This window comes from Ornithorhynchus anatinus, chromosome 11, assembly GCF_004115215.2.
Source record: "Ornithorhynchus anatinus isolate Pmale09 chromosome 11, mOrnAna1.pri.v4, whole genome shotgun sequence".
In the NCBI taxonomy this organism is placed as follows: Eukaryota; Metazoa; Chordata; class Mammalia; order Monotremata; family Ornithorhynchidae; genus Ornithorhynchus; species Ornithorhynchus anatinus.
This window is the reverse complement of record NC_041738.1, coordinates 16,116,137-16,134,579: the sequence shown is the minus strand read 5'-3', so window position 1 is coordinate 16,134,579 and position 18,443 is coordinate 16,116,137. Positions and strand designations below refer to the sequence as shown.

Below are 18,443 nucleotides of genomic sequence, written 5' to 3'. Positions count from 1 at the left end.
AGCCTATAACCTTGGGAACTATCCCCAACTCCTCTCTCCCATTCAACTCACATATTCAACCTGTCACTGAAAACTGTCTTTTCTACCTCCATAACATCTCTAGAATCTCCCCCTTTCTCTCCAGTGAAACTGCTACCAAGCTGGTCCAAACATTTGTCATATTCCACTTCCACTCCTCCTGCCTCCAGCCTTTCCCCTCTCCCACTCACACTGCTTACTCTCTGCTACCATGATCCTTCTTCTAAAAAGAGAAGCAGCATGGCTTAGTGGATAGAGCATGGCCCTGGGAATCAGAAGAACCTGGGTTCTAATCCTGGCTCCGCCACCCGGCTCCTCTATGACCTTGGGCAAATCACTTAAAGTTCTCTGGGCCTCAGCTGCCTCATCTGTAAAATGGGGATTAGGAGTGTGAGTCCCATTTGGGACAACCTGATTACTTCGTATCTACTCCAGTGCTTAGAACAGTGTTTGGCATATAGTAAGTGCTTTACAAATACCATAATTATTATTACTATTATTATTATCAAACTCCTCACCATCGGTTTAAGTCTCAGTCATCACTTCCTACCTAACTTCCCTCCTCTCCCACTACAACCCATCCCACAAGGTTCACTCTTCTAATACCAACCTACTCCCTATGCCTCACTCTCTCCTTACCCTCTGCCTACCCCTGATCCACCTCCTCTCTCTGTCCCGGAGCTGCCTTTCCATTCATATCTGACAGGCCCCCTCTCTCCTTTCTTCAGAGTCCTGCTAAAATCATATCTCCTCTAAGAAGCCTTCTCTGAGCAGCCTCTCATCACCCCAACCCTTTTTCCCTCCCTTGTAGCGCACTCTCCCGAGCGCTTAGGACTGTGTACTGCACACCTAGGTACTCAGTAAATACCACTGATTGACTGGCAACCAGTTGGAGACAACCAGCACAGCTCCTTACCAGGAGGTGGAGTGGGGCGAGGGGCCGGGCACAGGTGCACAGACGGGTCCGATATCAGAGGACCCTTGGGAGGTCTTGGGGCAGGCAGCGAGGTGGGGAGGGGACAAGACCCAGGCCCCTGGAAGCTCCAGCAGAGCTGGTCTCAGGCTACCCCCAGTGAGAACACTCTCAGGCCGGGAACGCACCCCTCCCCACCCCCTCCCCTCTGGTCAGGTGTTTCCAGCCACTGTGGGTTTTGTCACAACCAGGGGAAGCCCCGCCCTTTGAGTTCTTCCTTCCGTCAGCCACTCCTCCTTTCTCAATCCATTAATGGTATTTACTGAGCACTTCCTGTGTACAGAATAAGGTACTAAGCAGTTGGGAGAGTTCAATAAAACCGAGTTGCTAAGCCTGATCCCTGCCCTCAACAAGATGCGATCTTACCCTATAACAAATTTCAGATGGGGGATGTAGCCAAGTAAAAGGATCTGTCATAAGTGCCGTGGGGCTGGGGTGAACATCGAAGTGTTTATAAGAGTACAGGCTCAAGTGCATAAGCGATACAGAAGGGAGGAAAAATAGGGTACGGAGATGAGCGATTAGTCTGGGAAGGCTTTCTGGAGGAGGTGTGATTTTAGGACGGCTACGAAGACCTAGAGAGTGGTGGTCTGTTGGATATGAAGAAGGAGGGAGTTCCAGGCTAGAGGAAGTGAGCAAGGGGTCCCTGTAGACGGTAAGCACGTTGTGAGCTGAGAATGTGTCTACCACCTCTGTTATATTACACTCTCCCAAGCGCTTAGTACAGTGCCCTGCACACAGTGCTCAAGTAAAGCGATTGACTGATCAGTGATGAGGCCAAAGAGGTGGATACGGCGAGTAGGGTGGTGTTAGAGGAGCAGAGTGTGCAGGCTGGTGCGTAGTGCCGAAGTGGGGGAGAAGAGCAGGGAGGAGCCCCTGTTGAGCCTAAGCGTCCCACCCCTGCCGGCCCCTCAGGCAAACTGGGCCCTCACACAGCTTCCTATGGTCCACTTGGACCCAGGTGCTCAGCGTCACCTCTCAGGCTGGGGGGCTTGCTGGATCGAGGGGTCCCCCTCTGCAATCCTGCCCCAGGCCAGGACAAATGTGGCCTCCTGGCGACCTCCCCAGTAGACATCCCTCCCGTCCCAGCACCCTTTTCTCTTTCCCTCCCCCAACCCAGTGCAGTGGCAGGAAATGCCCCTGTGCAGTTCCCCCTGACTCCAGCCTACTCCCCCCTCCCCCGCATCACACCCCACTACCACCCTTCCCCAGTCAGGTCCGTACCTGAGCCGCCCGGGTGAGCCGTGCACTGCGACCACCCCCTGACCGCTTTGCCATCGTGTCTACCATCCCACTGCGAAGGGCCGGGGGTGAGCAGGGCCGGGGGAGAGCAGGGCCAGGCTGGGGGTGAGTAGGGCCGGGCCAGGGTAGTGGGGGCCGGGTCGGTGTGAGCGGTGCCAGACAACCCTGGCACACAGGGAAGCAGCAGCGGTCGTCCTGAGATGGCGCGAGGTTGCAGCTAGCTTCCTGCTGGGCTTCAAGGCGGAAGCGTTGCTGGGGTTGCAGACACCAAGCCGGAGGTGGGGGCGGCCCTGGGGGAGGCGGGGGCCCTGGGGGAGGCGGGGGTCAGGAGCAGGGCTGGGCCAGGAGCAGGGCTAGGCCAGGGAGCCTGGGATCCAGGCGGTGACGTGAAAGATAAAGGAGGTGTCGCCGGGGCTCAGGCTCCAAATCACCCCACGTCATCTTTGCAGCAGGCATCCTCAGCTCTCCCCACCACCTTATTCTTGGGGCGCTCCAGGGCCCGTGCCAGGTAAGGAAGCAGGGCCTAGCGGAAGAGCACCAGTCGGAGGGCAGAGGTAGCTCAGCGGCAGGGGGGCAGATGTAAGCTGGGCGGGGGGGGCCCAGGAGCAGCAGGAGGGCAGGAGGAGGTTGAGGCCAGAGGGGCAGGGGTAGGCAAAGATAGCGCAAGGGCAGCAGGGGGCCAGGGGTAGGCGGGGTGGCCCAGGGGCAGCAGGAGGGCAGAAGGAAGTCAAGGGCACGGGTAGTATCAGAACAGGGGAGGCCACGGCAGGAGAGGGTAGTAGGAAGCTCAGGGGGCCTATCCTGTGGCATCCCATCGTAATCAGGGAGTCCAAGATTCCAAGACCTGCACATCCCAGCACCCCACCCCACTCTACATACACGCACCCTAACAGACTTGCACACACTCTCGGCTCCCAGAGTGCACACACAAATGTCGGAGCACGTATACTCACCCACACACGATCCCAGAATGCGTGTGCGCACCCTCCATCTCACACTCACCCCACCCAGCGTGGCCACAGCCCCGCCAGCCCCCTCGGTGGCTGCAGTGAGGGCAGAGGCACCTTGCCAGCCTCTTCAGAGCCACAGGGCATGCCTGGATCAGGTCATAGGCCTGCTCGTACAGGCCCAGGCTGGAGAGATCCAGTGTCGGTGAGGACACAGGGGTCCTGTCGCCCAGCTCTGAGTGCAACGAGTCCCCTCTCCTCCTCCCCCAGCCCCTTCCTACCCGCTCCAGGACCAGCAGGCTGACATTCCCCTCACCTGAAGAGGTGGGCAGGGAGCAGTTGGATCCTCAACTCCCAGTCTAGCCTGGCTCTCTGGGGCCACCCCCATTCAGACCCCCAATCAGACCCCACGGGACAAACAGCTCAACTCCACTGCTCCCCGAGGATTACGGGACTATAGCAATCCTCTAAAGGATGTGGTTGTGCCCATCACCCTCCACGTCAAGCAAAAACTCTGACCATCAGTTACACGGCTGGTCCCGGCTCTCTTCCAACTTGCTTTCAGAGTTCGCACCTACCAACTGTTGTACTGTAATCTCCCAAGCACTTGGGTCAATGTTCTGAACACAGTAAGCATTCAATAAATACTACTGATTGATTGATGGTGGCATTTGTCAAGTAGTAACTACAGGTCAAGCTCTGTACAGAGTGCTAAAATAGATCCAGGATAATCAGGTAGGACACAGTCCCTGTCCCACATGGGACTCAGAATCAAAAGGGAGGGAGAATAGGTATTCCATCCCTATTTTATGGACTGAGGCCCTGAAAAATTAAGGGATTTGCCCCAGGTCACATAGCAGACGAGAGGTAGAGCCAGGATTAGAACCCAAATCCTCTGACTCCCAGGTCTAGCTGTTCGTCACTCCCAAATAATAATAATAATGTTGGTATTTGTTAAGCGCTTACTATGTGCCGAGCACTGTTCTAAGTGCTGGGGTAGACATAGGGGAATCAGGTTGTCCCACGTGGGGCTCACAGTCTTAATCGCCATTTTACAGATGAGGGAACTGAGGCACAGAGAAGTTAAGTGACTTGCCCACAGTCACACAGCCTACAAGTGGCAGAGCTGGGATTCAAACTCACGAGCCCTGACTCCAAAGCCCGTGCTCTTTCCACTGAGCCACGCTGCTTCTCCCATCTTGCGCCACACCCCCTCTGCTCCTGCTGTTTCTCTGACCAGAACTCTCCCTATCTCCCTTGCTAAAACCAGGATGCCTCTCCACGAAGCAGCATGGCTCAGTGAAAGAGCCCAGGCTTGGGAGTCAGGGGTCGTGGGTTCGACTCCCAGCTCTACCACTTGTCAGCTGTGTGACTGTGGGCAAGTCACTTAACTTCTCTGTGCCTCAGTTACCTCATCTGTAAAATGGGGGTTAAGACTGTGAGCCCCACATGGGACAACCTGATTACCCTGTATCTACCCATGCGCTTAGAACAGTGCTCTGAACATAGTAAGTGCTTAACAAACACCAACATTATTATTATTATTATTTGTCAATAATCTTAGTCTGTTTCCCACACTTGACTGTAAGATCCTTGAGGGGTGGGGGGATGGGGTGGGTTCTCTTCTTCTGCTGCTGCTGAACTCTCCCAGGCGCTTAAAACAGTGCAGTGCAGTGCCCTGGGTAAGTGTGGGATAAATTTCATTGACTGACAAAAGGAAGCCAGGCTGGGGCCCCAACTCCAGAGGAGGAACCAGCTCTGTCCTTCCCCTTTCTGCTCTGACACAGTTCCCAAAGGACAGGAAAAGCCCTTTGGCCTGTGAGGGAAGGGGCCGGGCAAAGAGCCCAGCCAGCACCAGCCACCCACCCGGCCCCCGACCCCCCACACAAACACAAACACGACCTCCATCCAGATTCAGAGGTTACACACACATACACCCGCATACACTAGATCTCCCTCTAGACTCACTGGCAGGGCAGCAAACCTGCAAACGTACCCACCCCAGGGCCCCCCACAGCACTGACTCCTGTCCCTGCCTCCTATTCCTCCATTAGACCGTAAGCTCTCTGAGGGCAAACATCCCATCTGCTACTTCTATTTTACTCTCCCCAGAGCTGAGTACTGTTGTCTGCACATAGTGATGCTCAACTTCGCCTGCTATACCTCCGCCCTCTCTTTTGCTCAGCACTTCTAATAATGATCATAATAATAATAGTGGTTCAGCGCTTACTCCATGCCAAGCACTTATACTGAGCCCTGGGATAGAAACAAGTTAATCAGAATGGACGTAACCCCCATCCCAATGAGCATTTCAGTTTAAGTTGGAGGAAGAAGAGGTAGTGAATCCCCATTTTACCCAGCAGGTAAGCTGCAGAGTCAGGATTAGAATCCAGGTCTGCTGAGTCCCAGGGTCATGACCTTTCTGGGCCACATTGCTTCTCCATTTCTCCTCCTTCCTCCTCAAATCCCAGGCTCACTACCCCCACCTATTAACCTTCCTGATTCCAGCCTCTCCCTTCTCCAAACCAGACTTCACTCTGCTGCCCTGTTCCTTTTTCTAAAAATTGCTCTGCACACATTTCTCCACAATTCAAAGACCTACAGTGGCCCACAGGGTGAATGTGCTGCCTGGCATGCTGGGTCAGTGGTCCTGTGGTGGCGGGGGGCGGGGGCAGATGTGGGGGTTGGAGTCAGTTGCTAGCCAAGGTGGGCGCTCAGGGCAGGGGCAGCAGGTGAGGCGGGACTTGGTTCCTGGCCGGCGCAGTCACCCCAGCCCAGCTGCTGCTACCCTTCTCACGTGGTGCCCTCTGTGAGGTCCTGGTGGCACAGAGGAGATATGACAACCGGGCAGCTCCATGGGCTCCCCGCTCTCAGGGCTCCTGTAGTCTGACTGCCCACCCCCTCCTACCTGAAAGTTACAACCTGCCTCTCTCCTCCCCAGCACCAGAGCAGCTAGCCTCCCTGCTCCCTGCAGGCTACAGCCTGCCTCCCTCTACCTGCAGGATGCTATCTGCTCCCCTCCACCTCCCAAACCTGCAGCCCGCCTGCCCGCCAGCTCACCTACCCCCTGCAGGGTGGCACCCGCCTGCCCGTGGGAGCCCAACTGCCTGAGGCTCCACAGCCTGAGAGGAGGGTTTCCGTGGGAGGCAGCCAGGTCCCCGCACGGTAGCTGGCAGCTCTCGCCGGCCACCCTGTGTTTCCTGCCCCGAAGAAATCACCCAGAGGAGCAGCCCCAATATGCTCTCCCAGCCTATCCCACCCGCCCACCATGAGCTCCTAGGAACCAGAATGGGGGCTGAGCCGGGGCAGACAGGGTGAGATCGGGCAGGCTGAGCTGTGGGGTGTGGGGGCAGGCTGGAGGGTAGGAATGGGGATAGGAGGGCAGACAGCCCACCCAGAAGCCCTGGGAAACAGTTCTCCTCCACCCCCCACAGCCACCCAGTGGTGAGGGAAGTGTGGCGAGGGATGCACATCTCTCCCGGGAACCCCAAGGGCCTGGTCCAGACTGGTTGTGGGCTAATAGACCAGTCCCACACAACCAGTCCTGCCCCAAAGCCAAAGCAAAGTGGCTTGAGTCTGGAACAGGGAACGGCCACCCACAAGGAAACTGCAGCCAGAAACGCACCTTTCCAGTCCTGGTTGGACTCCTCCTGGAATTCAGGCCCACTGTGCCTCTCCAGAGTGCTCCCTGAACCTGCCGCTCCTGCACAGCTTCGGTCCAGGGGGATAGGGCAAAGTGCAGCACGGGGATAGCCCGCAATCAGCTGGGATTCGCCATACAAATCCACGTGGTGCTTTTCTCACTTCCTCATCCCTGAGCCACCTAGCGAGAGTGGCTGCGGGTCCCGGGCTGAGGGCGAGGGGTCCACAGAAATGCCACGTTGCAAAATATCAACACCAAAGCAAAGAATCAGCGGGAACCCATGGAGACAAGACCTTTTTCTTGTGGACTCGACCCAGTATCTGGTGGCTGTTCATGTCTGAGCACACGGAGCCTGAGGCAACGTCATGGCCTGTCCGGTCCAGGACTCCCCACCCCTTGACCCAGAATCCCCAGATTGCTTGGAGGAGTCAGGGCCTGGTCACTGTCCTGGATGCCCACTCTTACTTTTAAAGATGAATTATCCAACGCCCCTCACTTTCCCCCCTCTCCATACCTGACTCTCCTCCAGTGACTCAGCATGGAGCATTCTGCACCCTAACTCTCCTTCTCTATCCCTCACTTCCCCTTCCAGTGACCCAGCAAGGACCACCCAACACCCTGACTTTCCCTTCTCCCTCCCTGACACTCTCTCAGTAAGGAGCACAGGCCACTAGATCACTTTTCTATCCACATTCTTGCAAAGGTGTGGTGTCTGAAACTCTGTCAAGAAGCTTGTTAACTTTGTATTTAAACCCCAGTCAATCAATCGATCACACTCAATATAATTTGTTTGAGCAGATACTGTGGGCAGAGGTCAAAGACATGATCTTTACCCATAAACGAAACTTACAATTTAAAGGGGGAGAGGGACACGATAATTGAAAGCAGAAGGGAGAAATCCCTAGGTAGAAATGAAATGCCTAAATTGGTTTTAAATCATTCAATCAGCATTCTCCCTCCTACCTTACCTTACTAATCTCTTCTACAACCCAACTCGCACACTTGTTCCTCTATCAACTCTGTCTGTATTATGCCACCGTGTCTCTTCCACCTATGTACATATCTCTAAATTATTTATTATAAATTACTTATTTATTCATATTGACTGCCTTCCCTTCTAGACGCTAAGCTCATTGTGGGCAGGGAAAGTTTCTTGCTAATTTCTCTTGTTATTGTACTCCCCCAAGCCCTTAGAATAGTGCACATAGTAAACACTCAGTAAATACCACTGATTGACTGATCACACAATCTACCCTGAACTCATCTATTCCACTGCCGTCCCCATGCCCACGCCCTCCCTCTGGCCTGGAACTCCCTCCCCCTTCATATACAACAGACCAACACTCCCCCCACCTTCAAAGCCTTGTTAAGATCACATCTCCTCCAAGAGGCCTTCCCTGACTAAATCCTATTTCCTCTTATCAGCTCCTCTCCCCATCACCTCTGAACTCGGATTCTGTAGCCTATAAGCACTTGCTATTTCACCTAAGCCCACAGTACTTAAGCACATTCCCTTCACATTCTGCCATTTCCCCTTTCTCTAATTTATTTTATTGTCTGTCTCCCCCCGAGCGACTGTAGACTCCTTGTGGGCAGGGGACTGTGTCTACCCAACTGCATTGTATGGTACTTTCCCAAGGGTTTAGTACAGTGCTCTGCACCCAGTAAGTGCTCAAGAAATACCCACTGATGAATTAATGTACGAAAATCAATATATGTTAAAGTCCTGAGGTGATGCATACATGCAGAGATGAACGTTGGGAGGGTGGAAGCTGTGGGGGAGGAAAATTAATCGGAGAAAGCTTCCTGGAGGAGGCAGGATTTCAGAAGAGCTTTGAAGATAGGGAGAGCTGAGATCTGGTGGATTTGAATGTAGAGAGAATTCCAGGCAGAAGGAAGGGTGTGAGTTCAACGTCAGAGGAGGGGGATTCAGGAATAAGGTACAGTGAATAATTGAGCTGAAGAGGAGGACAAGAGTGAGAGAGAGCTGATGGAGTGCCTTTTGGGTAGGCATTTCTGAATGGAGAAGAATGGGTAACCACTGAAACTTTCTGAGGAGTGGAGAAAGGTGTGTGCAGAACGCTTTAGAAAAATCATCCAGAAAACAAACGGGCTAGAGGCGGGAGAGGTTGGACGCCTGAAGGCCAGCGAAGAGGCTTACACATTAGTCAAACCAGGATATGATGCGGGTCCGAACCATGGTCGGGACCATTTAGATGGAGAGGAAAGGGGGGACTCTGGAAATGTTTTGGCCAAAAAACTGACAGAAATTAGCAACAGGTTGAATTATAAAAATGGAAAAAACAGCAAAGGAGTACTGGATACTGCCATTCTGACTACTGCATCAGTCTCCTCCTCGCTGACTTCCCTGTCTCCAGTCTCTCTGCTGCTCAGCTCAATATTCTAATACATGGTTTTGTGCACACCTTCCCACTCCTCAAAAACCTTCAATGGTTGCCCCATCCTTTCCACCTAAAATCAGATCTATGTGACCTTGAGCAAGCCACTTCACTTCACTGTGCCTCAATTCCCTCATTTGTAAAATGTGAGACAGGGACTGTGCCCAAGCCGATTTGCTTAGTACAGTGCCTGACATGTAGTAAGCGCTTAACAAATACCACAGTTATTATTATTATCAAGTAGAAGGGAGAACAGGCATTGAATCCCCATTTTTCAGATGAGGGACAGAGGCACAGAGAAGTTAAGTGACTTGCCCAAGGTCACACAGGAGGTACAAGGCAAAGCTGGCATAAGAGCACAGGTCCTCTGGCTCCCAGGCCCATGCTCTAGGCTATGCTACTTCTTTACATTATATACTCCCAGTAAATACTCAATAAATACTATTAACAGAGAGTGGTAATGTCATCAGCTAGAGGGGGAAAATTAAGCAGAGGAGAGGATTTGGGATGGAAGATGGATTAAGTTTTAGACAAAATGAATTTAAGGTGCCAGGAGATATTCATGAGGTAAGAGAAAAGGTAAGACTGCAGATGATGAGACAAGTCAGGGCTAGCAAAATAGATTGGGGAGTCATCGGCATCAAGGTGTGACAAGTGAAGCTATGGAGCTCATGAGCTTCCTGTGGTGATGAGTAAAAGCGCAAGAAAAGCAAAGGACCCAGAGCCTAGTCTTGAGGGATGTCCACAATTAGCGGGCGAGAGGGAGAAGAGGAGCCGGTGAAAGAGTGGCCCGAGAACCTGGAGAACATATCCAGGAGGAGGGAGGAGTCCACACTGTCAAAGGAAGCCGAGAGGTCGAGGATTAGGACAGAGTCTACTAGATTCGGCAAGGAGGAGGTCACTGGTATGGAGAGGATAGACTCGGTGGAGTGAAGGGAGCAGAAATCAGAGAGTAGAGGGTCAAGAAGGGAGTTGGAGGAGAGGAAGTCAGTGCCTTCAGCCCATTCGAAGAGATCTAGAGCCCCCGTCCCGCAGCCCTCCCCGAGAGGGGTGGGTCGCAAAGCCTTCTGGCTTCTCTTCCTTACCTGGCCACTTGGGATAGCTGTTTCTGTGGCTTTGCCCCACTAAGCCTCCTCCCTTTGCCCAGGCTCGGCTCCCCCTCGGACCCAGAGCAGCAGTGATGGGCCAGCCTCGGGGGAGAGAGACAGGAAGAGGAAGAGAAAGAGAAAGAGAGACAAGGGCATCCCGTGATCCAGCTAGAAGTTGTGCCACTGCAAAGAATTCCAGCCGGCCCCATCCCTGCCTCTGTCCTGGCCCTAGAGTGTCAACTCCTTGAGGGCAGGCACTGTGTCACCTAACTCCACTGCACTCAGTCCCATGATCAATAGAGTGATCCGTACACAATAGCCATTCGAAAGTTGACTGGTGGCTTGATTGCCCTGTCCAGCTCATGCTCTGCCCACGTTAGCCCGGCTGGGGAAGGCAAGGCAAGACAGAGGCCATTGCAGAGAAGGTGGGGCCATAGAGTAGTCCAAGAACCCACTCTTCCAGAATGCAGCTGGAATGCAGCCCAGGCTAATCCAGAGCAAATCCCCCAAGCCCTCCGTTCGAGGGCCCCATGGCCCCCAAGAGTCTGGTTCTGTTGGGGGAGTGGGTCTTTGGTCAAGCTATCAATGGTATTTATTGAGTGCTTCCCATGTGCAGAGCACAGGACTAAGTGCTTGGGACAGGAGAATACAACAGAGTTGAAAGACACGTTTCCTGCCCATGACGAGTTTACAGCCTAGAAGGGGAGAGAGACATTAAAAGAAATTACAGATATGCTCGTGAGTGCTGTGGAGCTGAGGGTGGGGTGAATATCAAGTGCTTAAAAGGTGAAGAACCGGGTGCATAGGCAACGCAGAAGGGAGAGGGAGTAGGGGAAGGGCTCAGAGGAGATGCGATTTTAGGAGGTAGGGAGGGTGATTGTCTTTTGTATGTGAAAGGTGAGGGAGTTCCAGGCCAGAGCAGGACTTGGGCAAAGGGTCAGTGGTGGGATAGACAAGAACGAGGTACAGTAGCATAGTATGTGGGCTGAGTGGTAGTAAGAAATCAGGGAGGTAGTTTAGGAGGAGGCAAGGAGATTAAGTGCTTTAAATACGATGGAAAGGAGTTTGTGTTTAATGGGAGGGTAGATAGGCAACTATGGGGGTTCTTGAGAAGTGGGGAGACACGGACCGAATGTTTTTTCAGAAAAACGGTCATGGCAGCAGAGTGAAGGAAGAACCTGAGTGGGGTGAGACAGGGAACAGGGAGGTCAGCAAGGAGGCCGATGCAATACTCAAAGCAGGATAGGATAAATTGCTTGGATCAATGTGGAAGCAGTTTGGATGGAGAGGAAAGGGCGGATTCTAGAGATGTTGTGAAAGTAGAAGTGACAGAACTTGATGACAGACTGAATATATGGATTGAATTAAAGAGATTAATCAAGGATAATGTCAACATTATAGGCTTGGAGGACAAGGAGATTAGTGGTGTTGTCTACAGGGATGGAAAAGACGGGAAGGACAAGATTTGGGTGAGAAGATGAGAGCTTGAGTTTTGGATATGTTAAGTCTGAGGTATCAGGGGGACATCTAAATGGAGATGTCCTGAAATCAGGAGGAAATACAAGACTACAGAGAAGCAGAGAGGATGGAGGGGAGGGAGAAATAGATTGGTGGAAAGAGCATGAGTGTGGGAGTCAGAGGATCTGGGTTCTAATCCCTGTTCTACCACTTATCTGCTCTGTGGCCTTGAGGAAGTCGCTTCACTTCCCTGGGTCTCAGGTACCTCATCTATTAAATGAGGATTGAATGTGAGCCCCATGTGGGACAGGGACTGAGTCCAACCTGATTATTTTGTACCTAACCCAGGGCTTGGAACAGTGTCTGGCACATAGTAAGTGCTTAACAAATACCACAGTTATTATTATTATTATCATCATGTGCTTACTATGTGTCAAGCACTGTTCTAAGTGCTGGGGTAGATACAAGTTAATCAGGTCAGAGAAACAACATGGCCTATTGAATAGAGCATGAGCCAGAGATTCAGAAGGACCTGGGTTCTCATCCTCGTTCTGTCACTTGTCTGTTGTGTGACCTTGGGCAAGTCACTTCATTTCTCTGTACCTGGGTTACCTCATCTATAAAATGGGGATTGACTGTGAGCCCCATTTAGGACATGAACTGTGTCCAACCTGATTAGCTTGTATCTACTCCCAACACTTAGTACAGTGCTTGGCACATAATAAGCACCTAAACACCATTTTTAAAAAAGTAAAAACCTCAGACCCTGTCCCAAATTGGGCTCACAGTCTAAGTAGGAGGGAGAACAGGTAGTGTAGATTTGGGAATTATTTGCATAGAAATGGTAGTTGAAGCTATGGGACTGAATGGGTTCTCCAAGGGAGTGGACGTAGATGGAAAATAGAAGGGGACCCAAAACTTGGGGCCTTGAGGGGCTCTCACAATAGAGAGATAAAGGCAGAAGAGAAGGTTGAGAAAGAGACTGAGAAGAAGCAGCCAGAGAGATAGGAGGAGAATCGGGAGAGGACAGGGTCAGGGAAGCCAAGGTAGGCTAATATTTCCAGGGAGAAGAGGGTGGTCTACAGTGTTGAAGGCAGTTGGGGGTTGAGGAAGATTAGGATGGAATAGAGGCCACTGGATTTGGCAAGAAGAACATTGGTGACCTTTGAGAAGGTGGTTTTCCATGGGCTGAAGGGGGTGGAAGTTAGATTGCAGGGAGTCAAGGAGAGAACTGAAGGAGAGGAAGTGGAGGCAGAGGGCGTAAACAACTCTCTCAAGGAGTTTGGGAGAGGCATGGTAAAGAGGAGAGGCGGGTAACAACTGGAGGGAGCCAAACGAACAAGAGAGGATTTTTTTAGGATAAAGGAGACATGAGTGTTTTTGAAAGCAGTGGGGAAGAAGCCATTAGAAGTGAATGGTTGAAGATGGTGGTCAGGAAGGGAAGAAAGGAGGGAGCAAGTGTTTTGATAAAGGGCTAACGGGTAGGGTCAGAGGTACGGGTGGAGGGGGTAGATCTTGGGAGGTGGTGAAAGATCTCCTCTTGAGATTCTGCTGGGAAAGATGGGAGACTGGAAGCCGGGGCAGGAGTCTGGCCACGGCCCAGCCAGGAATCCCAGCAGACCAGTGTCCGGTGCCCACAACTACCCTGGTTGAACACAACATCGCTCTCGCACAACTAACCAACAGCTCTGGATCACTGCCAATGTCCGCCTCCTTCGCTCTTTTGCTTGAGCTGCTGAACATTGCTGGCGGAAGTCTAAACACCAGGCCAAGCTTGTTCACTTTAAATTTATCTTTTCTTACCTCAACTCTCCCCTCTCTTCTGCCAGGCAAAACTATTTTTCTTCCCTAATTGACACCCATGCCCGTCACCCCCATCAGCTGTTTTGGACATTTAACTCAGGCCCCCTGTTCCTCACCCTCCCCCATCCCTCATCCCCAACCATCTGGCCACATACTTCATTAGGAAAATTAACACCATCAGATGAGATCTGAGCTCCCCAAAGTCACCCCCCTTCTCCATCCTCCCCCCCGCTCTCGACCCCCTCCTCTACTTTCCCATCCTTCCCAGCAGTATCTTCAAAGGAGATCTCCTCCCTCCTCTCAACTGCCCCCCACCCCTGTGCTTTGGACCCCATTACCTCTCACCTTATAAAAACTCTCACCCCTTCCCTCCTCAGTTTCCATCTTCAACCACTCACTCTCCAACAGCTTCTACCCCTCTGCCTTCAAACATGCCCACGTCTCCCTCATCCTAAAAAAACCCCTCTCTTGACCCCACTGCCCCCTCCAGTTATCGTCCCATCTCCCTTCTACCCTTCCTTTCCAAACTCATCTACACTCGCTGCCTCGAATTCTTCAATTCCAACTCTCTCCTTGACCCCCTTCAATCTGGCTTCCCTCCCCTCCACTCCACTGAAACTGCCCTCTCAAAGGTCACCCATGACCACCTTCTTACCAAATCCAATGGCTCCTACTCTATTCTAATCCTCCTCGACCTCTAAGCTGCCTTGGACACTGTCGACCATCCCCTTCTCCTCCACATGTTATCCAACCTTGGCTTCACTGATTCCGTCCTCTCCTGGTTCTCCTCATCTCTCTGGCCGTTCATTCTCAGTCTCCTTCACGGGCTCCTCCTCCCCGTCCCATCCCCTAACTGTAGGGGTTCCTCAAGGGTCAATTCTTGGTCCCCTCCTGTTCTCCATCTATATTCACTCCCTTGATGAACTCATTTGCTCCCACGGCTTCAACTATCATTTCTATGCAGATGCCCCCCAAATCTACATCTCCTCCCCTGTTCTCTCTCCCTCCCTTCAGGTTTGCATCCCCTCCTGCCTTCAGGAGATCTCCACCTGAGTGTCTGCCCACCACCTAAAACTCAACAGGTCCAAGACTGATCTCCTTCTTCCCTCCCAAACCCTGTCCTCTCCCTGATTTTCCAATCACTGTGGAAGGCACTACCATCCTTCTCCTCTCACAAGCCTGCAACTTGGGTGTCATCCTTGACTCTGCTCTCTCACTCAACCCACACATCAATCCATCACCAAAACCTGCCAGTGTCACCTTCACATTATCGCCAAGATCCGCCCCTTCCTCTCCACCCAAACTGCTTCCTTGCTGGTACAAATTTCTTATAATATCCTGACTAACAATATCCTGCATCAGCCTCCTTTCTGATCTCCCATCCTCCTGTCTCTCCCCGCTTCTGTCTATACTTCACTCCGCTGCCTGGATTATCTTTCTGCAGAAACGCTCTGGGCATGTCGCTCCCCTCCTCAAAACTCTCCAGTGGTTGCCTATCAACCTTCACATGAACCAAAAACTCCTCACTATTGGCTTCAAAGCTCTCCATCAGCTTGCCTCCTCCTACCTCACCTCACTTCTCTCCTCCTACAGCCCAGCCCACACACTCTGCTCTTCTGCCGCTAACCTCCTCGTTCCCGCCTGTCCCGCCATCGACCCCTGGCCCACGTCATACCTCTGACCTGGGAATGCCCTCCCTCCTCACATCCTCCAAAACTAACTCTCTTCCCCTCTTCAAAGCCCCACTGAGAGCTCATCTCCTCCAGGCTGAAGCCCTCCAGTCCTCCAGACTGAGCCCTCCCTCTCCTCTGCTCCTCCTTCCCCTCCCCATCACCCCTACTCCCTCCCTCTGCTCCATCCCCCTCCCCCGCCCCACAGCACTTGAGTTATATTTGGACATATTTATTATTCTATTTATTTTAATAATGATGTGCATATATCTATAATTCTAGTTATCTATTCTGATGCCATTGATGCCTGACTACTTGTTCTGTTATGTTGTCCCATCTCCCCCCTTCTAGACTGTGAGCCCGTTGTCGGGGCGGGATTGTCTCTATCCCTTGCCGACTTGTACTTTCCAAGCGCTTAGTACAGTGCTCTGCACACAGTAAGCGTTCACTAAATATTACTGAATGAATGGTGTCAAGCTGCCCAGAAACCCTCAGTACCATCCTTTCACCTGACTACATGGGCCCCTGTCTCAGTCCCCAACCCCACTCCTCCCCCTCTCTCATCCCATGCCTCTGCCCCAGCCTTGTCTCTTTTCTTGCCCACTGCTTCTGCCTCTGCCATCCTGCTACCATCCAGACATCCAGGGGAGGAGAAGCAGGGTCAATTCTGGAAATTCATACCTCCTCTGAGGGTCCCAGTGCTGACCAAGGGTTGTCCCCCTCTCCTCCCCTGTCCCATCTCCCTGACAGCCACAGTTGTCTCTGGAGCCTCCACCCTGGCCAGGCTCTCATTCGTTCAATTCAATTGTATTTAGTGAGAACTTACTTGGTGCAGAACACTGTACTAAGCGCTTGGGAAAGTACAATACAGTAATAAAGAGAGACGATCCCTGCCCAAAATGAGCTCACAGTCTAGAGGGCGAGCTCACAGTCCCCAGAGGTCTCTGTTCCCCTTTTCTCTGATGGCTTTCCTGGCCTGGTCCTCTGAGTCCCCAGAGTCTGGCCAACCCAGTGGCTGCTTCCCTCCCTGGCTCCTGGGCTTGACTCCTTGACCTGGCCCAGTTTAAGGCTGATCTCTCAGAGCCATGGCAGTGGACGAAATCTCCAATCACCCAAAACAGAGGTCACTATAGGTCATGCAGCCCCAAGGCCACACCTCCCCAATGGTCAGACACCCCTCCCTGCTCTGGTCTTTGTCCCAAAGTCCCACAACCCACTGCCCCTGACACCACCATCCCCAGTCTGTGTCACAGCACTATTCCCCCCAGCACCCAAAGCTCTGCCTCCTGGCCCCCCGGTCCTCTTCACCGAAAACACCAAGACCCTCCCGCCTGCAATGGCTACTAGATTCCCATGTTCTCCACAAAGTCATCACAGATGAATAGCACCTGACCCCTGCCAGCTTCCCGGGGACTCTCTAAACTGCAGGACCCAAGACTAGTGCCAACACTCATGGACCATTCCAGGCTTCACCAGGTCCTTTCCACTACTTGGCCAGTTGACTGTCCCCTTGTCGTCCCATCAGAATGGCAACATCCAGCAGAGAGAAACTGGGACTCCTTTCCCAGTGGCCAGGATAGTGTGTGTGTGTGTGTGTGTGTGTGTGTGTGTGTGTTTGCACATGTCCCTTCTCCTGAAAAGACTGGCAGCCCCTCAAAGACAATGATTGCCCCTCCTTCTTCCCCTGTCCTTCCTATTCTAGTTGTAGGCAGGGAATGGGTCTGTTTATTGTTATATTGTACTCTCTCAAGTACTTAGCACAGTGCCTCAGCACATGGTAAGCACTCATAGATTCAACTGAATGAAGCGAATGAACACTCCTGGCGCTCAGTTCAGTGTGTTTGTGTGCACACGCGCCTGTGTGCGCACATGAGGAGCGGGGTGGGCAGATAGCTGGTGGGAACGGGAAAAGGAAGGGGCACGTGGGAACGGGGCGGAACAAGGACCGGCCAGGGCAGGGCCCGGGAAACAGCTGCCCAGACACATCATCCCCAGCCACAGGGAATGAATGGCATACCCTGAAATGAATGGCCAGGGTATGGCAGGCAGGAGCCGGGTGAACCCGGGGGCAGAGTTCAGGGCCGAGGGCAGGACCGACGGGCTGGCTCCTCCAGGCCCGGCCCCACCAGCTCTGCCAGCCCCACCCGTTCAAAACTAGGACAGTCTGGGCAGGGCAGGGGGAGAGGAAAGGGTTGAATTGCCCCCCTGGGCTCCTGGACGCTAGGGACCCTGGGGCCAGGAGGGTGGGCGCAGGGTGACTGGGGCCCTGCTGCTCGTCCTGTGGGGACCAGGAGGGATAGGAAGGACCGGCTAAATCAGCCTCGGCAGAGGAATGTCCTAGGAGAGCCCTCGCCCAGCCTCACCCCTGCAAATTACCCCCTTGGGTGGCCCCCAAAGCCCCAGCCACATGGGCCCCCTAGGCCCACACTCCAGGTGAGGGAGGGGCTGCACACCTGTCCCGCGGCCCCGGGGATGAGGAGGCGGGGTCGGCACACCTGTGCCTCGGGGCAGGGGCTGCCACCAAACTAAGCCGCTAAACAGTCCCCCAGGGCCCGGAGAGGCCCCGGCCCAGGAGAAATCTGTTGCAGCGCGGGGGACCTGGAATCCCAATCTGGTACTCACAGTGGCCAGCGCAAAGTGGAAGCGAGCCGCGATTGCCTCTCCTCCTTCCTGCCCTCTTCCGGCCCAGCTCGCTCGGGCGTCCCCTCCCCACAGGTGCCGCTCTCTCCTGGTCACCACGGACCCGGGGGCGGGGCCGGAGGTTGGGGGCGGCCCCGGGCCGGGGGTGGGGTCCTCCTTGGACTTAACCCTTTCCCAGACGGGCCGGCCGGAGCTCAGCCCGGTAGACTCTCTAGGAATAATGATGATGGCATTGGTTAAGCGCTTCCTTATGTGCAAAGCACTTTTCTAAGAGCTGGGGGGCATACCAGGTGATCAGGTGGTCCCACGTGGGGGCTCACAGTCTTAATCCCCATTTTTGCAGATGAGGTAACTGAGGCAAAGAAAAGTTAAGTGACTTGCCCAAGATCACACAGTTAAGTGGCGGAGTCGGGATTAGAAGCCAAGACCTCTGACTCCCAAGCCCGGGCTCTTCTCCACTGAGCCACGCTGCTTTCTCTTAATAACAATAATAATAATAATAATGGCATTTGTTAAGCGCTTACTAGGTGCCAAGCCCTGTTCTAAGCGCTGGGAGGGATAC

At 53.2% G+C, this 18,443-nt stretch overlaps 1 protein-coding gene across 1 annotated transcript in view; it reads right to left on the bottom strand.

Annotated features, from left to right (window-relative positions):
• Window positions 1-17,960, bottom strand: part of ARHGAP27 (Rho GTPase activating protein 27) — a 33,654-nt gene extending 15,694 nt beyond the window's left edge. The window contains exon 1 of the mRNA XM_029074702.1: window positions 17,864-17,960. The gene's annotated coding sequence lies outside the window, so the exon portion shown is untranslated. The remainder of the gene's footprint in view (window positions 1-17,863) is intronic.
• Window positions 17,961-18,443: the final 483 nt, after the last annotated feature.